Below are 16,915 nucleotides of genomic sequence, written 5' to 3' on the forward strand. Positions count from 1 at the left end.
TCATAATCTTCAAAATCTTCAGTTGAATCATGACTCGTATTTAATTAGTAGAAAAAACATTACCATCTATATCTATATACTTTTATTCATTTACAGATTCAACTACTACATTTTTTTTATATTAAAGGTAATTTTAAAATTGTCCTTAAATACGAGTGAACGAAATGTCATTTCACCTTATATATTAACATCCTTTATTTCATCAGGATTTCCATCTTTCGGGTTGTTGAAAAAAATACTAATTTCTCCTTGCATATTACAGATGGTCTTATCTTTTCTTTCTCAAGCTTCATCCATGAGGTTTTTCTTTTTTGATACTTTTTCTTGTTTCATTGCTTTTTCTAGTTTTGAATATATTGTCAGAAGGAGAGGAGAAACTTTCGTTCGAGCTATTTAATTGATGTTCTTCCAGATAGACTTAAAGCCCTTTCACTGAAGGAAATTGAAGAACTCATATTATTCATCATAATTGTTTTTATCCAATTGTTGTTACATTTATCCTTATTCAATTTTACATCCTCAACATATTTCTCAGTATCTTTTACAAATGAAGAGATTGATTGAAACTTGTCTTTTGTGTCGTGATACATTGTATTTATGAAGTGAAAAAAGTTGGAGGATAAAATGGTTTGAAGCACAGATTCACCTATAAATTAAATGGAATTTTCATCAAGAAAATTTTATTTTAACCAACGTTTTGTTATAAAAAAAATATGGTGAATACAACGTGCTGTGATGTTTGTAATCATGAATATAAATGTTATAAAAAAACACCTTCAAACCAACAAACACACATTCAATATTTTCAGACAAATATCTCCACTTGACTAAGAAACAAAACATTGTGATTGATGTGAGAATGATATTATTTTAAAAAAATTATAATAAACACCTTCAATCACACAAACACAAGAACAATGAAGAAATGGAAGGTGCCACTAATTTCTCCATTGAAAACACTGATGGGGCATATAAAGGACATATAAAAATAAGATTGTTTCGCTTTCAAGACCTTGGACCATCTTCAATCATGGAAGCTGTTGATATGTTGAATATATATATATATATTTTTTTATTTTTTTTTTATTTTTTTTGTATACCTTGGTCGAGGCTCGTATGAGAGCTAACACACAACTCACAGCAAGGAGGCATGAGACAAGAGGGGTGGGAGTGGAAGGGACAAAACATTGAGGAACAGACACAGGTGAACTGTGGAAGGGAGAGGGATGGGGATGGGACGGGGAACATGGCGAGGAGAAGATGGACATTACAGGGACTTTCAGGAAGGAAAGCAGGAGAATTGAAGGAAGTGGGCTTGGGTGGATTATCGGGGGTAGAAAAGATCGAGGATTTGGATGGGGGAAGATAAGAGGTGGTGGTGAACAGCTGTTTTGAAAGCCTGGAGGGAAGAATGGGAAAGAATAGAGTGAGGAAGTTTATTCCAAAGGCGGGATAAAAGAGGAATGAAAGAGTGAAGATGAGCAGTGATTCGTGATTTTGGTAGTTTTACCAGAATGGGGTTGTTGGCGGACCTTAACCGCACTGTGGAAATGTGGTTGGGACAAATCGCAGAGAGAGCAGGGGGGCAAGGCTGGAGAGGAGTCGGTAGAAGACAGAAAGACCACCGACCAACCTGCGGTGATTGAGTGAGAGGCCCAAAGACTCAGCTTCATTGCGGGAGATGCCAATGATCTTAAAAGCCCTGGTTTCGACAGCGTGAAGTCGAGAAAGGTGGGAGGCAGGAGCACCAGCCCAGAGGGGAGAGCAGTACTCCATCAGGCTACGGACAAAAGCTTTGTAAGTAGTCAGGAGCTCAAGAGGGCCGAGGAAGGACTTTGCACGACGGAGGATTCCCAGTCGGCGACTGGCTTTTGAGGCAAGGTTGGAAATGTGACTTTCCCAGGAAAGGTCATGGCAGATAGTGAGACCCAGAAGCTTGAAAGAAAAGACTTCTTCCAGAGGATTGTTGAGAAAGTGGATGGGGGGGTTTTGTAAACGGTCCTTTCGAAGAGACATAGTGAGAGTGTGAGATTTGTGTGGATTGAAAGACATGTTCCACGTGTTGGACCAGTTTGTGATTTTATCCAGATCTGCAGTGAGCGAAGAAGCTGCTGCTTGCCGGTCTGAGGGATGACAGATGGTACGGCAGAGGGTGGAGTCGTCGGCAAAGAGAAATAGAGGATTTTCCAGAGAGTCCGAGAAGGAGAGGAGAAACTTTTGCCAGAAGGAGAGGAGAAACTTTTGTTAGAGATACTTTAATTGATGTTCTTCCAGGTATACTAAAAGCCCTTCCACTGAAGGAAATTGAAGAACTCATTATTTTCCATAATTGTTTTTATGCAATAGTTATTATATTTATCTTTATTCAATTTTACATCATTGACATATTTCTCAGTATCTTTAACAAATGAAGAGATTGGTTGAAACTTGTCTTTTATGTCTTGAAACATTGTATTTATTAAGTGAAAAAAGTTGGAGGATAAATTTGTTTTAAGCGCAGATTCACCTATAAATTAAACGAAATTTTCATCAAGAAAATTTTAGTTTCAGCAAAGTGTTATTATATAAATATGGTGAATACAATGTACTGCGATGTTTGTAATCACGAATATAAATATTATAAAAAAAAACAACTTCAAACCAACAAACACACATTCAATCAAATATCTCCACTTGACGAAGAAACAAAACATTGTGATGGATGTGATAATGATATTCTTAAAAAGAATTATAATAGACATCTGCAATCATGCAAACACAAGAACAATGAAAAAAGGGAAGCTAAATTCTCCATTGAAAACACTGATCGGGCATTTAAAGGGAATATAAAAATAAGATTGTTTCGTTTTCAAGACCCTGGGCCATCTTCAATCATGGAAGCTGTTGATATGGTTAAACAAAGTATTGAAACTATAATTAAAAACACATTAAGTGAAATGAAAACTTTTAAGTTTGAAATGGGAGTAAAATTGAAAATGGTAAGAGAAGGCGTTGAAACTACTCCCCATATGAGACAAACCCTCTCTTTATCTCATCATTTCAAGATTTTGTAAGATGTGATGTTTACGATGAACTCCAGAGACAAGAACAAGATGTTGATAACACTGTAGTTGGTTGTGGATTTGCTATTACAAAAATAATCTTTTTAGATCGACACATCTTAAAATCAAATCCTCTTCAAGCTTCTTCTTATATTGATTTACCAAAAGAGATAAAACTTAAGAAAGTTGTTGTTAATGTTCAAAACAAAAATAATAAGTTTTCTTTGGTCTGTTCTTGCTCACTTCCATCCTCCACAATGGAAACCTGAAAGGGTTGAACATTATAAGAAATACGAGAATACATTAAATGTTAAAGATTTAAAGTTTCAAATGTCATTGAGAAATATTCCTAAATTTGAGAAAATGAATAATTGATCTGTTAATGTATATGGATTAATGGATACAAACAAAGTTCAGATATTAAAAATTTCAAACAACTATAAAAATGATGGAACACACATTGACCTTCTCTGCTTTACTTCAAAGGAAAAATCACATTCTGCTTTCATCAAAAATTTCTCAAGATTAACCAAATCACAATGATACAAGAGAAAATGTAAAACATATCCTTGTAAGAGATGTCTCAACTCCTTTCACACAAAAGAGCGATTAAATCAACATTCAAAATATTGTAGTAATCATAAATCAACCGTAATCAATTTACCAAAAGCAGGTTCAAATATATTCAAAGATTTTAACAAATCTATAAAACATCCGTTTGTGATATATGCTGATTTTGAAAGTATCTTTGAAAAGATACAGTGGGGAGAACAAGTATTTGATACACTGCCGATTTTGCAGGTTTTCCCACTTACAAAGCAGGTAGAGGTCTGTAATTTTTATCATAGGTACACTTCAACTGTGAAAGACGGAATCTAAAATAAAAATCTTGAAAATCACATTGTATGATTTTTAAATAATTAATTTGCATTTTATTGCATGAAATAAGTATTTGATACATCAGAAAAACAGAATTTAATATTTGGTACAGAAACCTTTGTTTTCAATTCCAGAGATCAGACGTTTCCTGTAGTTCTTAACCAGGTTTGCACAGACTGCAGCAGGGATTTTGGCCCACTCCTCCATACAGATCTTCTCCAGATCCTTCAGGTTTCGGGGCTGTCCCTGGGTAACACAGACTTTCAGCTCCCTCCAAAGATTTTCTATTGGGTTCAGGTCTGGAAACTGGCGAGGCCACTCCAGGACCTTGAGATGCTTCTTATGGAGCCACTGCTTAGTTGCCCTGGCTTTGTTTCGGGTCGTTGTCATGCTGGAAGACCCAGCCACGCCCCATCTTCAATGCTCTTGTTGAGGGAAGGAGGTTGTTGGCTAAGATCTCGTGATACATGGCCCCATCCATCCTCCCCTCGATACGGTGCAGTCGTCCTGTCCCCTTTGCAGAAAAGCATCCCCAAATTATGATGTTTCCACCTCCATGCTTCACAGTTGGGATGGTGTTCTTGGGATTGTACGCATCCTTCTTCTTCCTCCAAACACGGCGAGTGGAGTTTAAACCAAAAAGCTCTATTTTGGTCTCATCAGACCACATGACCTTCTCCCATTCCTGTCTGGATCATCCAGATGGTCATTGGCAAACTTCAGACAGGCCTGGACATGCGCTGGCTTGAGCAGAGGGACCTTGCTTGCGCTGCAGGATTTTAATCCATGACGGTGTAGTGTGTTATTGATGGTTTATTTTGATACTGTGGTGCCAGCTCTCTTCAGGTCATTGACCAGGTCCCGCCGTGTAGTTCTGGGCTGATCCCTCACCTTTCTCATGATCATTGATGCTCCACGATGTAAGATCTTGCGTGGAGCCCCAGACCGAGGGAGATTGACTGTTATCTTGAACTTCTTTCATTTTCTAATAATTGCGCCAACAGTTGTTGCCTTCTCACCAAGCTGCTTGCCTATTGTCCTGTCGCCCATCCCAGCCTTGTGAAGGTCTACAATTTTGTCCCTGATGTCCTTCGACAGCTCTCTGGTCTTGCCCATTGTGGAGACGTTGGAGTCTGATTGATTGAATGTGGACAGCTGTCTTTTATGCAGATTACGAGTTCAAACAGGTGCAGTTAATACAGGTAATGAGTGGAGAAAGGGAGGGCTTCTTTAAGACAAAACAAACAGGTCTGTGAGAGCCGGAATTCTTACTGGTTGGTCGGTGATCAAATACTTATTTCATGCAATAAAATGCAAATTAATTATTTTAAAATCATACAATGTGATTTTTCAGGATTTTTTTTTTAGATTCCGTCTTTCACAGTTGAAGTGTACTGATGATAAAAATTACAGACCTCTACTTGCTTTGGAAGTGGGAAAACCTGCAAAATTGGCAGTGTATCAAATACTTGTTCTCCCCACTGTAGATACTGTTTCTCCAAATCCAAATAAATCATCCACAAATAGATATCAAAAACATACTCCTTGTGGTTTCTGTTATTATATGAAATCATCTGTTGGTGATAAATACAAGTTAGAACTTCATAGAGGAGAAGATGCCTCAGAGGAGTTTGTAAGACGATTGGAAAAAGACTGTATAAGGCTAAGAGAAATAATGGATAAAACCTATAAACCAATGTCATTAGCAAAGGGAGAGAAAAAGGAATTTGGAAAGAACAGTATTTGTCGTATTTGTCATATTTGTGAGCAGAAAATTGAGGGAGATGTCAAAGTTAGGGATCATTGTCATCTTACTGGAAAATATCGAGGTTCAGCTCATTCCCATTGTAATCTTAATTACAAGCCCCCAAACTTTTTTCCTGTCTTTCTTCACAACAACGCTCACTATGACATACATCTATTTATAAATGAACTTTCAAAGACATCTGGAGATATTTCTGCCATTCCAAACACAGATCAAAAATAAATCTCATTGTCAAAATCAATTCATACATCCCCCTGTCCCATATCAGATTTCCTGATGCATACAAGTTTATGGCAAGTCCATTATCTAACTTAGCATCAAGTATTAAAAACTTACCGAATCTTAAATCACATTTCTCAAATCAAGAAGAGATTGATCTCTTACCACAAAAGGGATGATATTCGTATGACTACATGGATTCATTTGAGAAGTTGAAAGAAACAACTTCCTTCAAGGGAAAGTTTCTATTACAAGTTGAATAAAACTCATATTTCCGATCGAGATTATACACAAGCTAAAAAGCATTGAGAGAAGTTTAATATAAAGAATCTTGGGGAATATCATGATTTGTATCTGAAAACTGATGTATTGTTATTGGCTGATGTGTTTGACACTTTTAGAACAGTCTGTCATAATAAAAATTCTTATGGATTAGACCCCGCTCACTATTACACGGCCCCGGGTTTGGCTTGGAGTAGTGCTATGTTAAAAATGACAAAACAGAATTTGGATTTAATCAGTGATACAGATATGCTTTGAATGATAGAGAAGGCTAAAAGAGGAGGAATATCTCAAGTATGTTCCAAGAGATATGCCACACACACACACACACACACACACACACACACACACGCACACACACGCACACGCACGCACGCACACACACACACACACACACACACACACACACACACACACACACACACACACACACACACACACACACACACACGCACTTAAAGGCCATTTTCCCTGCTAAAGCGGGGGTTAGCCTTGCGGGCCCCATGACAATCTTCTCCACTTTACCCTGTTTTCTGCATCTCCCCTTCTTAATCCCCTTGCCCACATTTCCTCTTCCACCACATTTAGCCAAGTTTTTCTCGGTCTTCCCCGTCCTCTACTTCCGACTACACTCATTTCCAACACTCCTCTCACCCAGTCACTTTCATCCTTCCTCAACACACGACCCAACCATCTCAACCTGTTTCTCTTCACAACCTCCATCACAGACTCTATTCCCATCATCTTCCGCAAGTCATCATTTGTCTTCCTCTCTCTCAACGATACTCCACACATCCACCGAACCATTCGCATTTCCACCCTTTCCAGCCTTTGTTGCTGCTCCATGTTCAGTACCCATGTCTCACTCCCATAAATCAGCGTACTCCTCACACATGAAGCATACACCTTTCCCTTCAGCTTCAACGACACTCCCCTCTTTGTCAGCACGCCACTCAGTTCCCGAAACTTCTTCCATGCACATCTCACTCTCGCAACCGTCGAAGAGTCTGATCCACCTTCTCCATTCAGCATGTCTCCGAGATAGCAAAATGTTTTTACCCCTTCCAGCTTCACACCATCTCTGAGATCCAACTCAACAATTCCTTCATCTGCTGCTCCCTCGATGCACACCTTACACTTGAATGTAGCTGCCAACAGTTGTTGTTCCAAGAGATATGCCAAAGCAAATAAATATCTTCCTGATTATAATAAGAATGAGGACAACTCTTACCTGATGTACTATGATGCTAACAATTTGTATGTGTGGGCTATGTCTCAATCTTTACCTTCTGGAAAACTTAAATGGGTTAAAGAAAGCATTATGAAAAAGTTTTACAAGACATTGTTGTTTCCTCTCAAAAAGAATTGGATGAAGCTGAAGTTGGATATTATTTTGAGGTTGATTTAAAATATCCAGAAGAACTTCATCACAAACATAAAGACCTACCTTATGCCCCTGATGAAGAAAGTCCAAGAAAAGAATGGTTCAGTGATTACCAACAGTCATTTAATATAAAAGGTAAATCTCCAGATAAAACGACTTACCACACTAAATGATAAAGAAAGTTATGTTTTGCATCAAAGGAACTTGAGACAATATTTATCTGCTGGGTTGAGAGCGAGGAAAATTCATCGAATTTTGAAATTTAAACAAAGTCATTGGTTAAAGAAGTATATTGATTTTAATACGAAAAGGAGAACAGAAGCAAAAACAGATTTTGAGAAGGACTTTTATAAATTAATGAATAATGCTGTATGTGGAAAGTCTGTGGAAAATGTTAGGAATCGACAAAACATAGGACTTGCTTCATCTTGGAAACAGGCTTCAGAGTTAATTAATAGACCAAATTTTGAATGAGCGGAGGTGTTTTCAGAGAACTTTTGTGCGATTAATTTGAAAAAAAGAGTTTTGAAATGGATAAACTTATTTATATGGGAACATCAATTCTTGACTTGTCAAAGTCATTAATGTATGACTATAACTATAATAATTTAAAATCAAAGTATGAGGATAATGTGTCATTGTTGTATATGGATACAGGTAGTTTTATATTGGAAATTATAACAAGTGATGTATATGAGGATATGATTGATAATATTGATATGTATGAGACAAGTAATTATAAGTCAGGTGATGTGTTGTTTTCATCAAAGAATAAAAAGGTTATTGGGAAGTTTAAAGATGAATTGGGTGGGAAGGTCATGAGTGAATTTATAGGATTGAGATCAAAGTCTTATGCTTTTACGTATATTGATAATAATAACATTGAAAGGTGTGATAAGAAGCTGAAGGGAATAAAGAAAAATATAATCAAGGAAACAATAAACTTTAAACATTATTACAACTCTTTAACCTTAAAGAAGGAAGTGCACAGAAAAATGAATACAATAAGAAGTTATAAACATCAATTTACAGAAGAGATAAATATGAAAGCATGAGGAGCTTTTGATGATAAAATATATATTTTAGAGAATGGAATCAATAGTCTCCCTTATGGTTATAAGTACAAGTTGTTAAGATATTGGGTTGGGAATTTTAACAGGCTTCCACCATCTTTTGACTGATTTATAATTGATAGAACCAAGCAATAACCAAACCAGAGTGGAGATGTTATCAGCATTGGTATTTAAATGGGAAACATAAAGAATGTGAGAAATATCAAATAAGTCTTATTGAAGAAATAACCAGGGTAAAAGTAGATAAAACAAATACGTGGATAAATTTAATTACAAATAAGTTGGAGGATGTAAAGAAAAAAAAAATCCTTGAATGGACTGAAAACTTTGATGGTTATCAATGGAACAATGGAAAAACTTTACTACAATCTCAAAATAATGTGGCTCAGGAGGTGGTCAAATAAGAGCATTGAGAGAAGTTTATCATTTCATTTCTGCTCAACAAAGATACTTAAACCAAGTTCCAAAGTAATCTTTGTGAATATACCTCGATGGTGATGAATGTAATCAGTTATTCATTAAGTTATTTAAGTTATTAATAGGTTAAAATTAAGTTATTCCCTAAAGTAGAACATGGGCAAATATTCGTTGGTTCGCTCTTTGAGTGCAATGAAAATATGAAAGGGAAGAAGTGCTTTTATCATTCAGTCTCAATTTTACATTTGCTTGTATGGGAGGGGGAGGAAATGAGTTTCACTTTTACATTTGCTTGTCTGGGAGGGATGGGAGAAGGTTGGGAGAAAATCACTCTTCTATTTTGGGCTTTTGGGGCTTGAGTCAGTTTTTTTCCCCTTCTCCCCATTCATTTTAATGGACGTCCCAGAAGCCCCATTTATCCTCTACTTATGTAGAAAGGAGTGAAATAATTTATTTTACTCTGTCTTCCTGTCTGGCTGTCAAATAGAATTGGAAAAAATCCAAACAACAATCTTCCTGTTTTTAGGGATGTCATATAACAGGCACAAATAATTAATGTAACCTGTTAAATAAGGTGGTATAAATAATGGTGCATCAATCAGGGTAAACTTCCTGAAAAATATGTTTTTGTTTTTTTCTGCAGTCTTTAAAATCTTTATTTTATTTGAATTAAATTATATACTTGAACACATTGCCCACTGCTGATCTGGGTAAAATCACAAACTGGTCCAACACGTGGAATATGTCTCTCAATCTGGACAAATCTTACACTCTCACTATGTCTCTCCGAAAGGACCGTTTAGAACGGACCGTATAAGGACCCCCCCCCATCCTCTTTCTCAACAATCCTCTGGAAGAAGTCCTTTCTTTCAAGCTTCTGAGTCTCACGATCTGCAATGATCTTTCCTGGGAAAGCCACATTTCCAACCTGGCTTCCAAAGCCAGTCGCCAACTGCAAATCCTCCATTGTACAAAGCCCTTCCTCGGCCCATCTGAGCTCCTGACCACTTACAATGCTTTCGTCTGCAGCCTGATGGAGTGATGCTCTCTCCTCTGGGCTGGTGCTACTACCTTCCACCTTTCTCGACTTCACGCTGTGGAAACCAAGGCATTTCGGATCATTGGCATCTCCCGCGATGAGGCTGAGTCTTTGGGCATCTCACTCTCTCACCGCAAGCAGGTCAGTGGTCTTTCTGTCCCGTCTCCTCTCTGGTCTCGCCCCCCCCCCCGATCTGTCTGCGATTGTCCCCACCATATTTCCGCAGGGTGCTCAAGGTCCGCCAACAACCCCCTTTTGGTAAAACTACCAAAATCATGAATCACTGCTCACCTTCACTCTTTCATTCCTCTTTGTTCTCACCTTTGGAATAAACTCCCTCACTCTGTTCAATCCCATTCTTCCCTCCAGGCCTTCAAAACAGCTGTTCACCACCACCTCTTATCGTCCCCCATCCAAATCCTTGATCTTTTCTACCCTCGTTAATCCACCCAAGCCCACCTCCTTCAAATTCCCTGCTTTCCTTCCTGATAGTCCCTGTAATGTCCATCTTCTCTTACCCATGTTCCCCGCCCCATCCCTCTCCCTTCCACAGATCTAATGTCTCTGTTCCCCAGTTTTGTCCTTGCCACTCCCACCCCTCTTCTCTCATGCCCCCCTTGCTGTGCGTTGTCTGTTAGCTCTCATGGGAGCCTCGACGAGGTATATGGTGTATATTTAAAAAAAAAAAACACAAATTGCCTTTTTGCCACTTCCAAAAACCTCCAGTTTATCAGTGCTGGACTAAATATTACATCATTTTACACCATCTCAACCAATCAAATTTTCTGCTTGCACTCTCAGTGTTTGAGAATTTTGAGATTAAGACAAAATGGTGGCTCATAGGAAATATAGATTGTGCTCATAAATGAAAAGTAAGAGGTTAAAAGAGCCTTTCCATGCACTGTTTGATCGTGCAGGGTAAGGTGTTCCATGAATTCTTGTTTCTAACTTTTTCATTGTTCATTCTTTCAATCTTCACTTTTATCCATCCGTTAAGCGTTTTCTCCATCATCTCTTTTGAAATGTAACTATATTTGAACTCTACAGAACAACCCACAATGTTCCTTTAATTCTTTCTGTGTCGTTCTTTGTTCCTTCTTCGCTTCACTGTTAAACGCAAGTTTGTTTCATATATCTCCGCTCTTCTATGAGTCTTGATATTTGTTGACCTGTTTTTATGAGATTGCTAAGAAAATAAAAGAAACTAAAGGTTCTGTGACGATTCTTGGAACCATCAATCATCTCAACTCATCATCATAAGGGCAGAATAAATAGTCGGCCATGTGATATTGTGTTTATTGCTCGAATGGATAATGGATGATACAATGGATTGGGATCATTCTTCTTTCGTATGTAGCACAAAGGCTGCAGCATAGCATCATTGGCTGAAGACATGGCTGTGCTGCTGATTCAATGCCCTCGAAAGGCTGGGGCAGAATTTTGGAATTTGTTCATGGTGCCGGTGATAGCTTGCCCCCCTCTTCTTGAAGGACACTGCGGTGGTCTTTAACATCTACCAACTTATGCCAGCAAACGGGATTCCCGTTTAACGTACATATGCACATTGATGAATCGCCCTTACGAAACACCAGGATGAGAGTTTATACCTGGGTGGGATTCAAACCCAGGCTAGACAGCTCAGAAGGCAAGTATGCATACCTCTTGGCCATCCTGTTGGCTCAGGATGCCTGTTTCAGTTGCATTAGACTTCTGCCATTTTGCAGATTTTGACTGAAAAAGGGGGTTCATATCTCATCAGATATCATTAGCTCACAAAGAACGTAGTTCTGGGGAGCTTAAGGGATGGCATGTTGTCCATCCGAATGTATATCCGTAAACACTTGCAACTTCTCTGAAACCACATACACGATTTCAATGAAACTTGACCACCACCTTCATCACCCGGTATGTACCAAAGTTTGTTCACGGCATGAAAAAAATTGGGCCCTTTGGGAGCTTACAGGGGGTTGCCCCCCAAAATAGGTGTTTGCTTTTTGTCTCAGAAACTATGCACACAATTTAGATGAAACTTAATCACAACCTTCATCACCCATGATTTATAAAAGTTTACGCACGATATTATAAACAAAAATCCATAGGTATTTACTTTTGTCTGCGTTACATATTTTGTGGTTTATCCATGCCGACCAGTGGTTCCCTGGTTTTCTTATCCAGCCGCTATCAGGTGAGTGCCCAGGGGTATTTCCCCCCTTTTTTTTGAGGTTATTTCTCCCAAATAAACTCGTAGAGTGGGTCCTGGTGTCCGAGCGTCCATCTGTGTACGTCTGTTAACATTTGATGAAAAGTATCTCCTCACAAAGTACCTTACCGATATGGACCAAATTTGGTATGATGCATCACGATAGCAAGCTCTCATGGGGTTGCGCTCTCCATTCGAGTGCACTCCCTATAGAGGTGCCAAGGGGTAGTGCCCATATGTTTTTTTTTTTTCTGCTGATGCCTTGATGAAAGCAGTCATTTGTAGATTATTCTGCCAAATCTTATGCTCCTCAATTTTTCCGACTTATGATTGTTAGCACAACAGTGTGTGTGTACTTGTGCAAGTGTCAACTCCGATCGGCTACATGGTTTGGCAGCCATTTTGGATTGAAGGGAAATATTAAATAATGTTTTCGCAGGAAATGCTTAATCAATATACATGAAACTTCATCATTATGATGTAGTACACATGGGGAATATATGCTTTAAATTTCAATCGAATCGGCCACATTGTCGAGCATCCAGAATTATTTAACTGTTTGAATCTGAAAACTTTTAGAATTCTTAAAAAAAAAAAAAAAAAGACTCACTTGGCTGCACCTGGGTGGGTTTGGGGGTAGAGGAGTAGCAATTCAATTTATACTGATGATTGCCAGAGGAAAAAGGGTAAACTGCACATGTAATAAATAGATGGAACATGGCCTGTTCCTTGGTCAATAACTTGTCAATCCCGCGTCATCGAGACATGTGGAGCCTCGTTAAACTCGCGAGAGTCCCAGTTTACCCTCTGCACCCATGGTGTCAACATTTATTATTTTGTGTTCAGGTTATTTAAACACCAGTTCAAGTGATACCGACTATGTATTCAGGAAAAGAGCTAACTGCGTACCTAATATATAGTGTTATAGAATACCGCCCGCCGGCGTCCGAGCGACCACGTCTCACCAATAGCGGTCGCTTCGCCCACCGAACGGACAATCCAGTCGTGGCTTTCCGGAAACCAGCCACGGGTGTGTTTTAACCACACCACAACCTTGTACGCACTCGACCCGCGCTACAGGGTCCGATCGCCAAAGCTTCGATTTACCGAATTATTCGCACGGGTAGGTTATCGAGAGATTGTACCTCAACGGGACCGCTTGGAAACGAGCGGCTTAAGCAGTTCGCTTCCTTTTAGCATAACCGAGCGGGGTATTATCGCGCAGTCCTGTTGGACCCGATCACTTTACCGGCTATTTAAAAACCAACTATTTCCGAGTGCAAGATGGCAGCTCAAGTAGGGAATGGACGCAACGAACAGGTTTACATTCACACAAGGACATTTATTATAATAAAGCACGTATGCAGTTAAACAAGGCAAAACATGTATGCAATTATACAATCAACAAAAGCACGACAAAAGAACTACAACCGTCTACTTATTATGTACAGTCACTTGCACTTAACAGCAGTTCCTACTTATTATACGGGCCCACGGACACACGTACGCACACACACACCCAAGAAATGGTGGCAGAGGCCTTTAATAAAGAGCTCCAGCTCGGAGGACAGGTGAGCTGAAACCCAGAACCTATCTCGAACCTCTCCACCTCGTGTGGTCTTCAAGTTGTTTGGACCCGGGCTCCAGCGAGAGCGAGCTGGATCCAATCGCTGTGAGCTACGATCCTTCCCGAGCTCCCGCGAATCCTCCCGTGCTTCTCAACACATGCTGGTGAGAGGAGGGGCCGATCCTTACCGTCGATGCGTCGCTTCCCCGAGAAACCACCTCCACAAAGAGGTCGATGAGTCGCACCAAGCCAGGAACCAAAAGGGAGAACAAAGAGCTCCACGAACCAAGACGAAGAAGCCACCACTCGCAGCTCGAGCCGAGCGACCGGCTTAACTTTCTTCCAAGCAAAGTAGCTCGAAGCAAAAAGCTCTCCCGAGCCAAGCAGAAGCCGAAGCTCACGGAACCATCAAAGCAAAAAGCCTCCTCCCGAGCCAGGCCTCAGCCGAAGCTCACTGAGCCAGCCGAAGCAAAAAGCTTCCGAAGGCCTCAACCCTAACCCAAGCCAAACAGGACCCGAAGGTCTGCTGAACGGCTACTCTCAACTCCCTTCTCCAACTCTGCCCACCAACAAAAGAAAAGATCTCCTCTTATCCTTTTCCCGCCCTTCTCCCGCTCCCGGCGTGACTCATGACTCATGCCCTCGTGCTCCATCCCTGGCTCAGCCACGGGTGGGAGGGAGTTGTTGACATCATGAGTCACGGGACGGCAGGGTGGTTCTTCCTCTTCACAGAAGAGGGGGAGGGATGTTTCCATTGTTCGTTCCCTAACTATTAAATCGATCCGCAGCGCATCTAATCGATTTCTGAACATTTAAACAATGAAACAAGATAAAACAATCATCTTCCGGTTCCGGGTTTGGAGCGTCGAGAGGTCTCCTTAGGGGCTCTCTGCTGACGTTCTCAAAGTTAAGTTTCCGGTCGTTATTTGTCCCATTTTAACTGTTTAATTTTCTCACCTACATGTTATTGTTTGTTCCTACTTCGGTTTTGTTTCAAAAATCGTGCTATTTTGTGAGTTTTTGTCAACATTCTTACCGGGTGTTTGAGGCCTAGGCCTTGGCCGAGGCTTGAGGCCTACCGGTTCCCCTCGGTCTTCGATAGTTTTTTTTTTTTTCCTCTCCCCATTACCTTCAATTTCTGTCCTCCCCATTACCTTCAATTTTATCCTCCCCACTTTCCTAACGTCCCCCATTCTTCCAACTAATCTCTATTTCTTATCATAGGGAAAAAAAAAACAACAACAACAATACGCTGACCTTCTCCCGATTCTGCTTCTTCTTCTTCCTCTTATTCTTCCTCGATTTTTTTTTTTTTTTCCACAACACTTCCATGACCAAATCTGTTGAAAACTCTCAAACATTAATAATAAGAACAAAAACGATCTTATAATGCTTCATCTTCCTCTCTCACACATGTGGTACTCTTTACTGTTTCATAATGCACTACACTTCTGCTATTTTAACAGACTGCTCTCATTTCGACCTCTCCTTCATTCCTTGCCTAAAAAATCCAACTGTTACAGCGTTTCTTCTCTCCATTCTCTGAATTCGCCTTTATTGCATCCATCAAGAATTGTGTTAAATCGCATCTCTGACCTAAAACTTTTAAAAACCCAGTTTGCTATGAATGTTCGCTTTCCATCAACCATTCTTTTTTTCCAACTTCAGTGCCAACTCACCCCTCAGTCACTCTCAAAGCAACCATCCCACTTTTCTCCCTCCAAGCCTCCCTCTCACCTCTCTCAAAAATTCCCCCCTCACCTTTCTCCCACCTTTCATCCCCTCACTCATCTTTCTCAAAGTTGCCCCCCCTCTCATGCACGAAGCTGCCTCCTTCCACTGCCCTCTCACCTCCATCTCTTCACTCCACCTCCTCAAATCCTCAACTGCCTTCTTCCTCCTCTCTTGTTCCCCCTCCCCCCAGCACCACAGAGCCTTTTCTCCCCATTCGGCCCCCTCCCCGAGCTATTCTGCCATCCCCCTCACGCTTGCAACGACTCTCCTTACCCCCCCCCTCGTCCCTTGTCCTACCCCCTCCCACTCCCCCCACCCCCTGCACCCAAAGCCTCCTCCCCTACCTCTTCATTAAAAGTGTGGACCTCAAATATCCGGGGCCTTCGCTCAAACCTTTCAGATCTTTCCATATAGGCTGCCACTGACAAACCAGACATAATCTGCCTAACAGAAACTTTCCTCTCCCAAGACGTGTCTGACTCCCAAGTATCTCTCCCTGGTTACTCCCTCCTCCGGTATGACAGACCTGAGCCTCGTCCTGGTGGAGGTGTTGCTCTCTTCATAAAAGACTCTATTTCTCACTTTCTATGCACTGCCCTCACTCCCCCACACCCCCAGGGATACCTCTGGCTACGGCTTCCCCTCCACTCCCACCTCATGTTTATATGTGTACTGCACCGTCCACCTAACAGTGATGACTCCATCTTCACCTCACTATCCGAAAACATGGACCATCTTTTATCTTCTCATCCAAACTCTCTCTTCCTCTTATCTGGTGACTTCAATTGTCATCATGCCAGTTGGCTAGGTGTGGGTACCTCTCTCACCTGTCATGGCACCTCAGCAAAAGCTTTCTGCGACTCATTGGGACTGACTCAATCGGTCAACTTCCCGACCCGGATCTCAACCAATGGTACTCCATCTCTTCTGGATCTGATTTTGACAAATTTCCCTGACAATATCTGCTGCTCTTTTCTCCGCTCCAATCGGTTCTTCTGACCACGTCCTTGTCAAAGTGCACATCTCTCTGGCTGTTATCAGAGAACCACCTCACCGCCGTCGAGTTTGGCATTTCACTCAAGCCGACTGGCAGGGGCTCCAAGCAGCCATCAAACTTATAGACTGGTCTCCTATTGCGACTTTCTCCAACATCAACTCATCCTGGGAATTCTTTCAAAGAAACTTGCTCTCCCTCATGCACAGATTTATCCCCTCTCGTCTTCAGTTGTCCTACCCTTCCTCCTGCCCTTGGTTTACTGAAGCTTGTGGCGAGGCAGTTGTCCTGAAACAACTTGCCTTTGCCTCATGGAAAGCA

The 16,915-nt window shown here is 40.7% G+C and overlaps 1 protein-coding gene across 4 annotated transcripts in view; it reads left to right on the top strand.

The window, feature by feature from the left end:
* LOC147030877 (double-stranded RNA-specific adenosine deaminase-like) overlaps positions 1-16,915 on the top strand; it is a 111,264-nt gene that overhangs the window by 47,279 nt on the left and 47,070 nt on the right. The gene's annotated exons all lie outside the window — the stretch shown is intronic.

The sequence above is a fragment of the Eptatretus burgeri genome, chromosome 3, assembly GCF_056783735.1.
Source record: "Eptatretus burgeri isolate ZD-2024b chromosome 3, Ebu_testis_v1, whole genome shotgun sequence".
Taxonomy (NCBI): domain Eukaryota; kingdom Metazoa; phylum Chordata; class Myxini; order Myxiniformes; family Myxinidae; genus Eptatretus; species Eptatretus burgeri.